The 11,730-nt window shown below is 37.1% G+C and overlaps 1 protein-coding gene across 7 annotated transcripts in view; it reads right to left on the bottom strand.

Annotated features, from left to right (window-relative positions):
- DNM3 (dynamin 3) overlaps positions 1–11,730 on the bottom strand; it is a 515,120-nt gene that overhangs the window by 220,213 nt on the left and 283,177 nt on the right. The gene's annotated exons all lie outside the window — the stretch shown is intronic.

Below are 11,730 nucleotides of genomic sequence, written 5' to 3'. Positions count from 1 at the left end.
CTATTTTAAATGGAAAATGACAAGTAAAACAGACTTTCAGGTAAAATACACATCCAATCTATTTCCCTCAGTATAATAAATAGGTCCAGTCATACCTCCCCAAAGGTAAATTTTTACTCAGGTGACCTCAATCTTATATTCTATTCATGTACCTTTATCATGTGACATTCAATTCTACTTTTTAAATAAAATATAATTAATTATTCAATAACATGATCGTGAAGACTACAAAGAAACCAATCTATTGTTATATGTTCTCAGAAAATCAAAATGTTTGAACTTGAATAAAGTTACTACACAGTACGTATGAGAAGGAAGAATCAATATCAGTAGTTAATTCATACCAGTTACAAACCCTCTTCTGTTTGAAATTATATGCTGTTTCTCACAACTTCCTTTGGACTCATTAGAGAAAATGGAGGTATGTCCTTTGAGGCACAAAACTAATCAATCTCTATTTCTTAGAAGTTAGGTTGAAAAGGAACAGAAATACCAGACCAGGATACAGAAAGAGATTGTGAATTCAAGAATGGGCAAGGTTAAAAACTCCAGGCTGATGAAAAATAATATCACAATTCCCAACAGTGTAGAAGTATCACCTCAGTTAGATTTTTCCCCCCTAATTTTAGTTTAGTGAAAAATGAAGACACTGTTGGCATGATCCCTAGAAACTCAGGAATACAATTTTCCTTCTTTATGGTTTGGTTACAAAAAGGTGCAATGTACCAGGCTTCTAAGAATTCATGTCAGGGGAGATGGGCAGACTAGAGCAGCAGTCCCCAAACTTTTTGGCACCAAGGACTGGTTTCATGGAAAACAATTTTTCCATGCACTGGGGGAGTGGGTGGTTTGGGGATGATTCAAACGTATTACATTTATTGTGTAGTCAAACCTCTCTGCTAATGATTCGTTTGTATTTGCAGCTACTCCCAAGCGCTAGCATCACCGCCTCAGCTCTACCTCAGACCATCAGGCATTAGATTCTCATAAGGAGTGTGTAATCTAGATCCCTCACATGTGCAGTTTACAGTAGGGTTTGTGCTCCTATGAGAATCTAATGCCACTGTTGATCTGACAGAAGGCAGAGCTCAGGTGGTGCTGTGAGTGATGGGAAGTGGCTATAAATACAGATGAAGCTTTACCACCTCACCCGCTTGCCCACCACTCACCTCCTGCTATGCAGCTCAGTTCCTAACAGGCCACGGACCAGTACTAGTACTGGTCCGTGGCCTGGGGCTTCGGGACTACAGGACTAGAGGATGTCAGATGTAGAAAATGCCCACTCAAATGTTCCCTGGCACTTTCTGCCAGAAAAACAAAGCAAACAAAAGACAACATTATGATGTGCCATTCATAAATTCTAAACAAATTACCCCAAAATGACTGTCATTAGAAAACAATTATAACATTGATGACACCAATTAACACTGAAGCTCTTATTATGTTGCACTTACGGTGCTATGAGCTTTACTTGTATTAACTCAGTTAATGCTACTTTCATCCACATTTTGTAGACATGAAAGTGAAGAGGCACAGAGAGATTGCGACTCCGTATTTCACAGCTGGTAAGTGGTAGACTGGATCCAGAATTGGCCTCATTCACCTCTACCCTCCAGCTTAGCAGTTAAAAGCATGAGTCCAACACATCTGTGTTCACATAGCAGCTCTTCCATTTATTAGCTATGAGACATGAGACAAGGAATCTGACATCTGAAACCTGTTTCCTCATCCATCAAATGGGAATATTAATGGCACCTCCAAGTGATATTGCGAGGACATAAAAATAATGCATTTAACATATATTAAATGCTCAATATATATGAATTTAAAACATAAATAGAACAAAATAAAAAACTCTCTAGTATCTCTTCATGTGATATTCTTCTACTACCCCATCCTTCCCCTCCAAAAACATTTGCATAGAAGCTAGTGTGCTTTGTAGCGCACAGATTTCTAACTCCTTCCAAATATGCTCCCTAAACACACTCAGAAAAAGATACAACTAAGTTTATATACAGAGTTGCAAGGGATTTCTTCACATATTGCAAAAACTAACATTATGCTGTAAATTTTGCCCTAAGTTCTTTGATGCTATTAAAACTGAAAGTCAAAATTCTTCAAAAGAAGAAAAAGAAACAAAATTAGAGAGTTCATTTAACTATCACAACAAACCATTTCACAGTTATAGAAACTGATGTTCACATCAAATAACAACTTAGTCCAGTGTCAGGAGTAAACTAATATGAGCATTGGACCGTGGCTGCAAGCATGCTTTCCAGCGAGACAGTCTTACTCTCAAAGTTTTCTCTTAAGTGATCCTAGTTCTAAGGCTTTTTTCCTATCCCCAAATTCAAGGGTTTGAGTTAACTAGAATATTTTTAAGAACACTTTATCAAGACTCTGTGGCATTAGGGCACTAAAGGCATCACCTTTAGAGAATCTGAAGCCAAAAATCAGGGAATATCTTAATCATTTGAAAACGAAATACCCTTCAGAAAACAATCTGTTTTCCCTCAGACTGAAAAAGTCCAGAGGAAAGGATGAAAAGATTATATGATTTTTTATGATTCCATGAAAGTAATACAGTGAATATTTTTCTTTGAAGAAGCAGCAGTCACAGAGACATGGCTGAGAAGACAGGACTTAGAGTACTTCGGAGCCCAAGAGGCAGATAAAGGGGTGTTGGACCCATCCAAGCGCTGGAGTGCCCAAGCGCAGCTCACTCAGGAGAAATGCAAGAGACCCTTCTCAAAAGTATCTGCGGTGGGGGAAATGTCCCTCAGTATGGAATTTCATCCCAGACAAACCACAAAAATAGAGAAGAATTCTGTCTTATAACAGGAGTTGCATGGTGATGATAACTAAGCAAGACATACTTATGGTGAAACTTTGTCAGGTGAAACTTCAACTATGTGAATAATCACTAAAAAGAAAAAAAGCTAAGGTATATATACAAAGATTAATACCATTAATACTATTTTCACTGTCCCTGACTTATAAATATTTGTGCCTTTGAAAATTCAAATGCAAAAGAACCATGTTTATTGCAAAATGCAGGTCAACTTTCATCTCTTGGAACAATAATAGAAACTTCTTCTCTAAGGGGTCATTAACCTTTGGTTTTTGCAATTTGGAGTGTAGAACTTGACAACCTATAACTAATTTTAAAACGTCTATAAGTACTCATTAATTTAGGACTCTATAAGCAATAAGATTGTATGAGGGGTCTGTCCCACGTGGAGTTGGCCAGGGACACCTTGCAAACCTAACGTCTGCATTAGGGCTTCCTGTACAGAGACCTGCTGTGCATTTAATACTTCCAAAGAGGCAGGGAAGGCTAGAACAGGAAGAGAATACTTTCAACTAAATCATGTCTCTCAGGGATCCCATATACTTCAATTGCTTAGTGGAGACAAGCCAGGGCATTTGGTTGCTCATGAGCAATTCTAATCACTCCAGCACCCTGTGGTAATCCAGACACATACTTGGAGTGTTTCCAGGGAGCTGGTCTCAATCAGACAATTGTCTTGATAATAGAACAATTGCATACTCAGCCCTATTATTTAAAGCGTCCACCCTGCCATGACCACTAAACCTTTTGTTAAAATATACAAGATTCCCTTTTATCCTCTACGTTAACGCATATAGGAAGAAATGATGGGCCATAATGAGGAAAGGGAAGTTGTGCATCCTTGGTTTTCCACTGCAGTGTAGTTAATATTCCAAGAAAAGACAAAAAATGACAGCGAGACTGTATTGAACAGCTAATCATCAAAAGTCATTCAGTCAGTCATTAAACAAGTGTTTTCCTAGCACGCACAGCAAGCTATTGCAAGTGAATTATGATATAGGTAGTTACAGCCATAAGGAAATGTTTGTTTCATTCTGAAACAGAGCAAAGCTGTGCTAATGTTCAGGGAAACAGCATCCCTGAACTCTAAAGAGTATAATTACTCCCGGAGATGGTATGTTCATGTTTTCCCTTTGTTGTCTTTTATCTGAAGACCCCAAACCCTCAAAGCATCAGGAATTAATCTCCACTTTGCAGGAAATTGCACTTAAAAAAATCTTACTGTGGTAATATGATAAGTTATCGAGGCAGAATTTAAAAACTTAGGGTCTCCACTTCAAGTTCTTAATGTGATATTTTGGAACAATGTGAGCTAAATAATTGTGACTGGATTTACATTTTTAGTACACTAATTTTGATAAATTTTTTGAAGGCAAAGTATGTATCTGTTTAGTTCAAGTAAATAAGTGAGGATCCTAATCATGTGAAAAAAATCATGAGGTTTTCTTTGTTAGTACAAATGAGCAATTTTCATTTTAGTTAGTTCATTTAGTTTCTTTGTTAGTACAAATGAGTTTAAAATTTAATAAGAATGCAATCTTTTGCCATAGCTATAGGCCTGAAAACGCATTTATGGGTGACATAAGTCTTTGTTGCTCCTTTTTAGTTTTGAGCTACCACTGTTGCCATTTCAGATTTTAGAGCACAAAGGCAGAAGGAGTAGCAGGAAATTCAAATTCTTATTCTATTTTTTAGCGGCTTTGATAAAAAACATAAGAGATTAAAATGACTGGTGAAAAAAACAATGTTGGGTAGGGAGAGGACTTGTAATTATTCATATCATTAATTCCACAAAAATATATTAAGCGTATACTCTGTTCTAGGCACCTTGCATGTGCTAGAGACTTGACATTCAAAAATGGATTAAAACCTGCATTGTATTACTTGTCTTCAAGGGAGTTGGGTCTAATGCTAACTTGATACCTGTTGCTAGAAATAATAGATTTGGTAGCACACATTCATTCCTGGAATTCAAAAACTTGTATTTATCTGTAGTATCTATACATATTATAGCATATGTAAGTCTTATGTCACAAGGCTCTTTAGTGATGATGTATACATCATGATTAAAAATACACATTGATCGGAGGAGGAGAAAGTAAATGACAAGAATGTGATTCTCAAGCATTTCGCCTGAAAGCTAATGACCTATTTGAGGACCTCAGTCACGATTATCTCACCAACTAACCACAACCTTCAGCTGAAGTTTCTCATTCAACGCACACATACTGTGAATTAACACATGTACTATTCTGGGTTTGGGAAGTGCCTATCCTTAAGGAACTTGCGGTTTAGAGGAGCAGACAGACACATAATCCAACAAACAATACACTGTGTTACCTCTAAGTAAGAGAGTGGTAAGGACAGGATGCAGTGGGAGCCCAGAAGACAGACCTGCTAAGATGGCCAGAGGGAAACAAGAAAGCCTTCCTTAAGGAATCCTTTTATTATGCTTCATATTCCAAGCACCCAGCACGGTGCCTGGAACATAAAAAATAATTGATAAAAGTTTATGGAATTAATAATGATTTTAAGCAGTGTGAAGGATTCAAAAATTATATAAGGGTCTGACTTTGAACAGCTTAAAAATTCTAGTAGGGAGATGAGACATAAATATATAAAATGAATACAAAAATTAAGGGGTTTTAATACGTAGAAGCACTAAAGGTTTGTATGTGATATTTGCTTTAAGGGTACAGGAGAACAAGGTATTACCTTGAGCTGGAGGTGGCTGGGGAAGGCTTCTTGAAGGAAGTGAGAATTTAAATGTTCTTTCAAGAGTTGCTATAGATTTCATGAGGTAGAAGGATGGAGAGTACCTACAGGGAAATCTTGGTGGAGGTCAAGGAGGAGACCCGTTTGGCCAGAGATCTGGAGCAGGATACTAGTATCTTATATCACTGGGAAGGTAGACTGGGGCTTCAGTTAAAAGGTTATAAATTCCAAGGCTAATGAATTTGAACTAGATCCTATAAATTATGGGAGTCACTAAGAGTTTTTGAGTAGTGTGGTAACATAAAAGCTATATATAAAAAACACGTAGGAATATCTTTGATCCCTTAAAGACATATACTCTTGACTATTTTTTTTCTGAAATACATTGTCATCTTGGTCTGTATTTTATTTTCCATTTTTTAGGAAACTTCTGTATTTTGAGATAATTTTAGACTAACCAAAGAATTAAAAAACCAGGACAGAGAGTTCTAGTTCACCCTTCACCTAATAAAAACTGTATTTTTGAAAGATTAGTCAGGTTAAAGACCAGTTAGGTCTTTAACACATATGTACACATAAGTAGATGTACTAAGATTGCTTTTTTAGATAGACTGAAAATGGACAATTGCTGAAACTGGATCTCCAGCCTACATTGTAAACTTGGTTAAAATGACAAGGTTGCATTTGTGCCAAGTACTCAGCCTCAGGACAAAGAGATTTCATGTGCCATTATCACAAATACGAGGGATGCTTGCTCTGGACTTTGAAAGGAAGCCTTGGAAACTAAAAGTAGACCTACCATTTCATCCAGCAGCTCATATGCCTTCGACATCCCTTACAAACAGTTACCAAGCCTATTGCCCTTAGGAGAAAGTACCCTTAAAGGACACTCTCTCCAGCACCTTTCTCCCACACTGTTCCTACCCACCAGGAGGAGGAGTTGCTATTGTTTGGTAGATTGGGCCACCCTTGCTAAAGGGATTAACAGGAAGAGATCAGTACACATAAGTGTAGCTTTCTCTCTATTTTACACCTGCCATGTGCTTGGCAAGGTGCAAGGCTTTAGGGCCAAGGTTCATGCCCCCCTGGCCCAAAGGCATCACCACTCTCTTGCTTCTATCTTACAAATGGCTGGAGCGTAAAGAGATGCAAAAACTTGGGTATGTACATTAGGATGGACGAGGCCTCCTTTAGTTTGAAGGTACATAGTCCTCACCACTCAGAAGAAGTGGTTGCTCCAGATAGGTGGTCTGGCCTGGAGTTCTTTGCATTGGGATTTGGGGACAAATCCCCGAAATAATGAGGTGCTATTTTGCTTTTCTTTGCCATTATTCCTTCCTCAGAAACCATAAGGGAGGTGAATGGTTGCTGTGGTCTTGGGAGGACTTGGCTATTTCTGGTTCTCTGACCATAATATCAAATAATTGTGCTCTAACCTGAACACAACCTTCAACGCTGTCTATTGTCTTATATTGCATTTTATTATTTTGTTTCATAATAAGGTCTCAAAAAAAATACTAGTTCTCAGTAAGTGGTTAGTTCATTATAAAGGCTCAACCTCATGTTCACTGCAACATTATTCACAATAGCCAAGATATGGAAACAACTTAAGTGCCCATCAACAGGTGAATGGATAAAGAATGTGGTATGTATGTGTACATGTATGTGTGTGTGCGTATGTGTGTGTGTATATATACACATATATGTGCATACATATAATCAAATATTATTCGGCCTTAAAAAACAAGTAAACCTTGACATTTGTGATCACATGAATGAGGATATCACACTAAGTGAAACAAGCCAGATACAGAAAGACAAAGACTACATGACCTCACTTACATATGGAATCTAAACAAGTTGAACTCATAGAAGAGGGGAGTAAAAAGAGGTTGGGGGTGGGGGAAATAGGGAAATACTGGTCAAAGGATACAAACTTTCAGTTATATCATGAACTTAGTTCTGGAGACCAGAGACCTATCTGGGAAATCTGATATTTTTTAAGTTCTAAAGAAGAATTTGTAAGAGATGTTATTTATAAAATAAAACTGAATTATTTTTAAATTTTATTTACTATTACAATGTAACATTTATAGTTCAAAATTCAAAAAGTATAAAAAGTATGCAAGGAAAAATGATCTTTCTCACCCCTGACTGGAGTATTTTTAAAGCAAGAGAAATACACAAGAAAGAGCTTGCTCTCGCATGCGCGCACTCTCTCTCTCTCTCTCTCTTTTTGGTCTGTTCTATTTGTGTTTTTGAGTAATTGTCACCATGACAACATCTTACACTAAGTTACCTAACATTAATCAGGAGGTCAGAATTTACTGCCAAATGTTTGGAAAACAGCCCCTATGCGTATTATTTGAACCAAAATGATGTTTTGTTTTGTTTTTTAACTTATAAATCATGAATTCTCTAAGGAAAGTCCCAAAGCTGATAATCAAGCAACAACGGATATGTCATTATATTAGATTTGAAATATTTTCATTATATAAAATTCCATATAAATAATCAAAAGCAGAGGCTGGGAAATTATGCATTGCTTCTCAACGACAACAATAGCACATACTACTGTTTCCCACCATTGTAAAAACATTTACTAACATAAGTCCATGCACAATATATATCTGTTGAATGAACAAAGTACACAAACAACAAGAAATTTAACAAAAAGGCAGAACTAATTTTTCAATTCTTTTGCAGGTACACTTTACCCAAAACGCTGCTTTAGAGAATGCTTTTAGAAAATGAGATAACCAGTGCCCAGTGGATAAACCCCATTTTTAAAGAGCTTATCATTTGAGAGAAAATCCACAACCTACTGTGATGGATTTTAATAGCAATCAAGTCCATAGAGTTTTTCCTTTTGGTCAATCTGTCTCTGGTAGCAATTTATACTAATTTATTTTGTTTACTTTCCCTTGGAAGATGAACTGCAGCTGAACAACCTTCTACACTGAACCCTAATTTACATAAGGGCCATAAGGCCATTAAGTCAATATTAAGCTTCTTCCTCAGTGAAAACAACACCTTCTTTTGTAAACTCACCCCCAATCCCCCCTGCCACCCCTGATTATACCACACACACTGCCAGATTCCAACCCTGAATCATTTTAATTGCTCACCTGTGGTAACCCTGTCAAAATTTTCATATCTCTAAAATGTGGATATTAAAATGGGTAATGTCTCATTCATAAATATGACCAGAGTCAAGCAGAGGGGAGCATTATTCCTGATTGATTTATATCATATCTTTTCCTCATCCCCCTGCAGCAGCACTCTATTGATCTATCTCAGATCCCTAATATTTCATTCTAATACTGTGATAAACTTTTCAATAAGTCTTAATAAGAGTCCTACAATGCTGAAGTTAGGCTGAGAAATGGGCCATAATAACATTCAGGTTTTGCTTTGTTTTCTTTAACCCTAGTGCCATTCATTTGCTCCTTGTGACCTGCATTCTATTCTTTATTCATTGTTTGAACTGTGAGCGCCACTTTGCATTTGGATCATACAGAAAGAAGGTTAACATCATTGCCTAGCCTAGTCATCCACAGACTAACAAACTTATTCTGAAGTCTGTCATTAGTCACCGATGAAAAGAGTAAATAATCGAGCCCCCAAACCAAAGTGAATATTAATAAATTCATATTGTTTTAAACAGTGTGTTTTAGCCTATTAATAGGGTAGTTGTTAAGATTTTTAAAGTGCAGTCATGTACCACATACGATGTTTCAGTTAACGATGGAGACCGAATATACAATAAATAGTGGTCCCATAAGACTATAATGGAGCTGAAAACATTCCTATTGCTTAGTGATGTTGTAGCCATCGTAGCACCACACATTACTCACGTGTTTGTAGTGTTGCTGGTGTAAACACACCTACTGCACCGCCAGTCCTATAAAAGTACAGCAGGTACAATCATGTACAATGCATAATTATGATGATAAATGACTATGGTACTGGTTTATGTATTTACTATACTATTTATTGTACTCATTCTACTTTTATATATACTCATTCTACTTTTATATATACATATTTTTTAAAGTTAACTGTAAAATGGCCTCAGGCAAGTCGTTCAGGAGGTATCCAGAAGAAGGGGTTGTTACCATAGGAGATGACAGCTCCATGCGTGTTACTGCCCTACAGGCCTTCCAGCGGGGCAAGATGTGGAGGGGGAAGGCAGTGATAGTAACGAGCCTGACCCTGTGTAGGCCTAGGCTAATGTGTGTGTTTTTGTCTTTAGTTTTTAACAAAAAAAGTTGAAAAAGTAAATAATAATGATTTAAAAATAGAAAAAAGCTAATAGAATAAGGATATAGAGAAAAATATTTTTGTACTGCTGCACAATGTCTTTGTGTTTTAAGCTAAGTGTTATTACAAAAAAAGTCAAAAAGTCAAAAAAATTTAAATTTTATAAAGTGAAAAAGTTACAGTCAGCTAAGGTTATTTTGTGATTTAAAAAAGAAAATTTTTAAATATTAATAAATTTAAGTGTAGGCTAAGTGTACAGTGTTTATAAAGTCTACAGTAGTGTGCAGTAATGTCCTACCTAGGCCTTCGCATTCACTCCTCACTCACTCGCTGACTCACCCAGGCCAACTTCTAATCCTGAAAGCTCTAATCACAGTGTTGTGGTACAGTGTCCTAGATAAATGTGCCATTTTTTACAGTATTTTCACTGTACCTTTTCTATGTTTAGATATACAAATACTTACTGTTGTGTTACAATTGCCTCCAGTACTCAATAGAGTGACATTCTGTACAGGTCTGTAGCCTAGGAGCAATAAGCTGTACCATATAGCCTGGGTGTGTAGTGGGCTATACCATCTAGGTTTATGTAGGTACATTCTACGATGCTAGCACAACGACGAAATCACCTAACGATGCATTTCTGTAAACATATGCCTGTCATTAAGTGACAAAAGACTATAATTCACAATTTACAGCACGAATCAGATTAAAAACTTTGTGTAGTCTTTTAGTGAAAATCTACTGCATTAGCTGTTACTTTGGATCTATTTCCCAGAAAGACTCAGGAAACTCAGCGACAGAGGGGGCACACATATAGCCAAATTCCTGCTGCAAAATTATAAGCCAGGAATAGAAATCAAATTTTCCTAACATTCTACCCTAAACACAACTGATGATCACATTGTCTATTTCTTAAAATAGATTTCATTAAGATCAACTTATCACTGAGTCTCCTTCACTTTCAGAAAGTAAAAACACATCTTTATACATATGCTACATTTCTGAGGAGGACCAATCCACATGAACAGTTCTGTGTGGGGCAGACTGTGTTCACCATGGCAGCCTTGGACAATAACTCAGCGTGAGATAAACTTACTGTAGTAGAAACACAGTGGCAGAAGTCATTTGTGACAGAGACTTATTTTTAAGCAAAAGCCCTTTGTCTGAAGACATTACACTGAAAAAAGTATGAGCCAATGAGGACAAAAGTCTGAGGAATCTAACAGGAGTCACAGGTCACGTGTGTTCTTTTCCATAGATGCTTCTTTTCTCTGTCCATCACCTTTTCGCATAGCTTGGCATTCAATGGAAAGTTAAAAGAGGTAGAAATTAATAAATGACGCCGATGGGTCTCAAGTTGCAAGATAATTTTCCAAAGCAAGTACGCAACCATTTAGATGACTTGACTCATTTGTCTCTCTTGTTTTGCACCTTATTCGTGAGTATGTGATCATGCATGCAGACCAGCAAGCAAAACAACCCCATGGTTAAAGCTTGATCATGGGCATAAAGAAGAGAACTGTTAGAACAAGATCCCCAGCATGTCTCTACCAACACCAAGATTATTCATAACTGATTGTGACTTTAATATTCAAAGCCACCTCTAGTTTATGAAGCCATGATGTTTATAACTGCAGCTCACACGGTAGAGTGTTAGAAAATCTTATATTTGATGTTAAATACTTTTTTGAAAGTATCAAAATTTGTCTTAGGCCGGGCGCGGTGGCTCATGCCTGTAATCCTAGCACTCTGGGAGGCCGATGCGGGCGGATTGCTCGAGGTCAGGAGTTCGAAACCAGCCTGAGCAAGAGCGAGACCCGTCTCTACTATAAATAGAAAGAAATTAATTGGCCAACTAAAAATATATACAAAAATTAGCCGGGCATGGTGATGCATGCCTG

This window comes from Microcebus murinus, chromosome 2 (assembly GCF_040939455.1).
Source record: "Microcebus murinus isolate Inina chromosome 2, M.murinus_Inina_mat1.0, whole genome shotgun sequence".
NCBI classification, from domain to species: domain Eukaryota; kingdom Metazoa; phylum Chordata; class Mammalia; order Primates; family Cheirogaleidae; genus Microcebus; species Microcebus murinus.
This window is presented reverse-complemented; position numbering and strand designations above follow the sequence as displayed.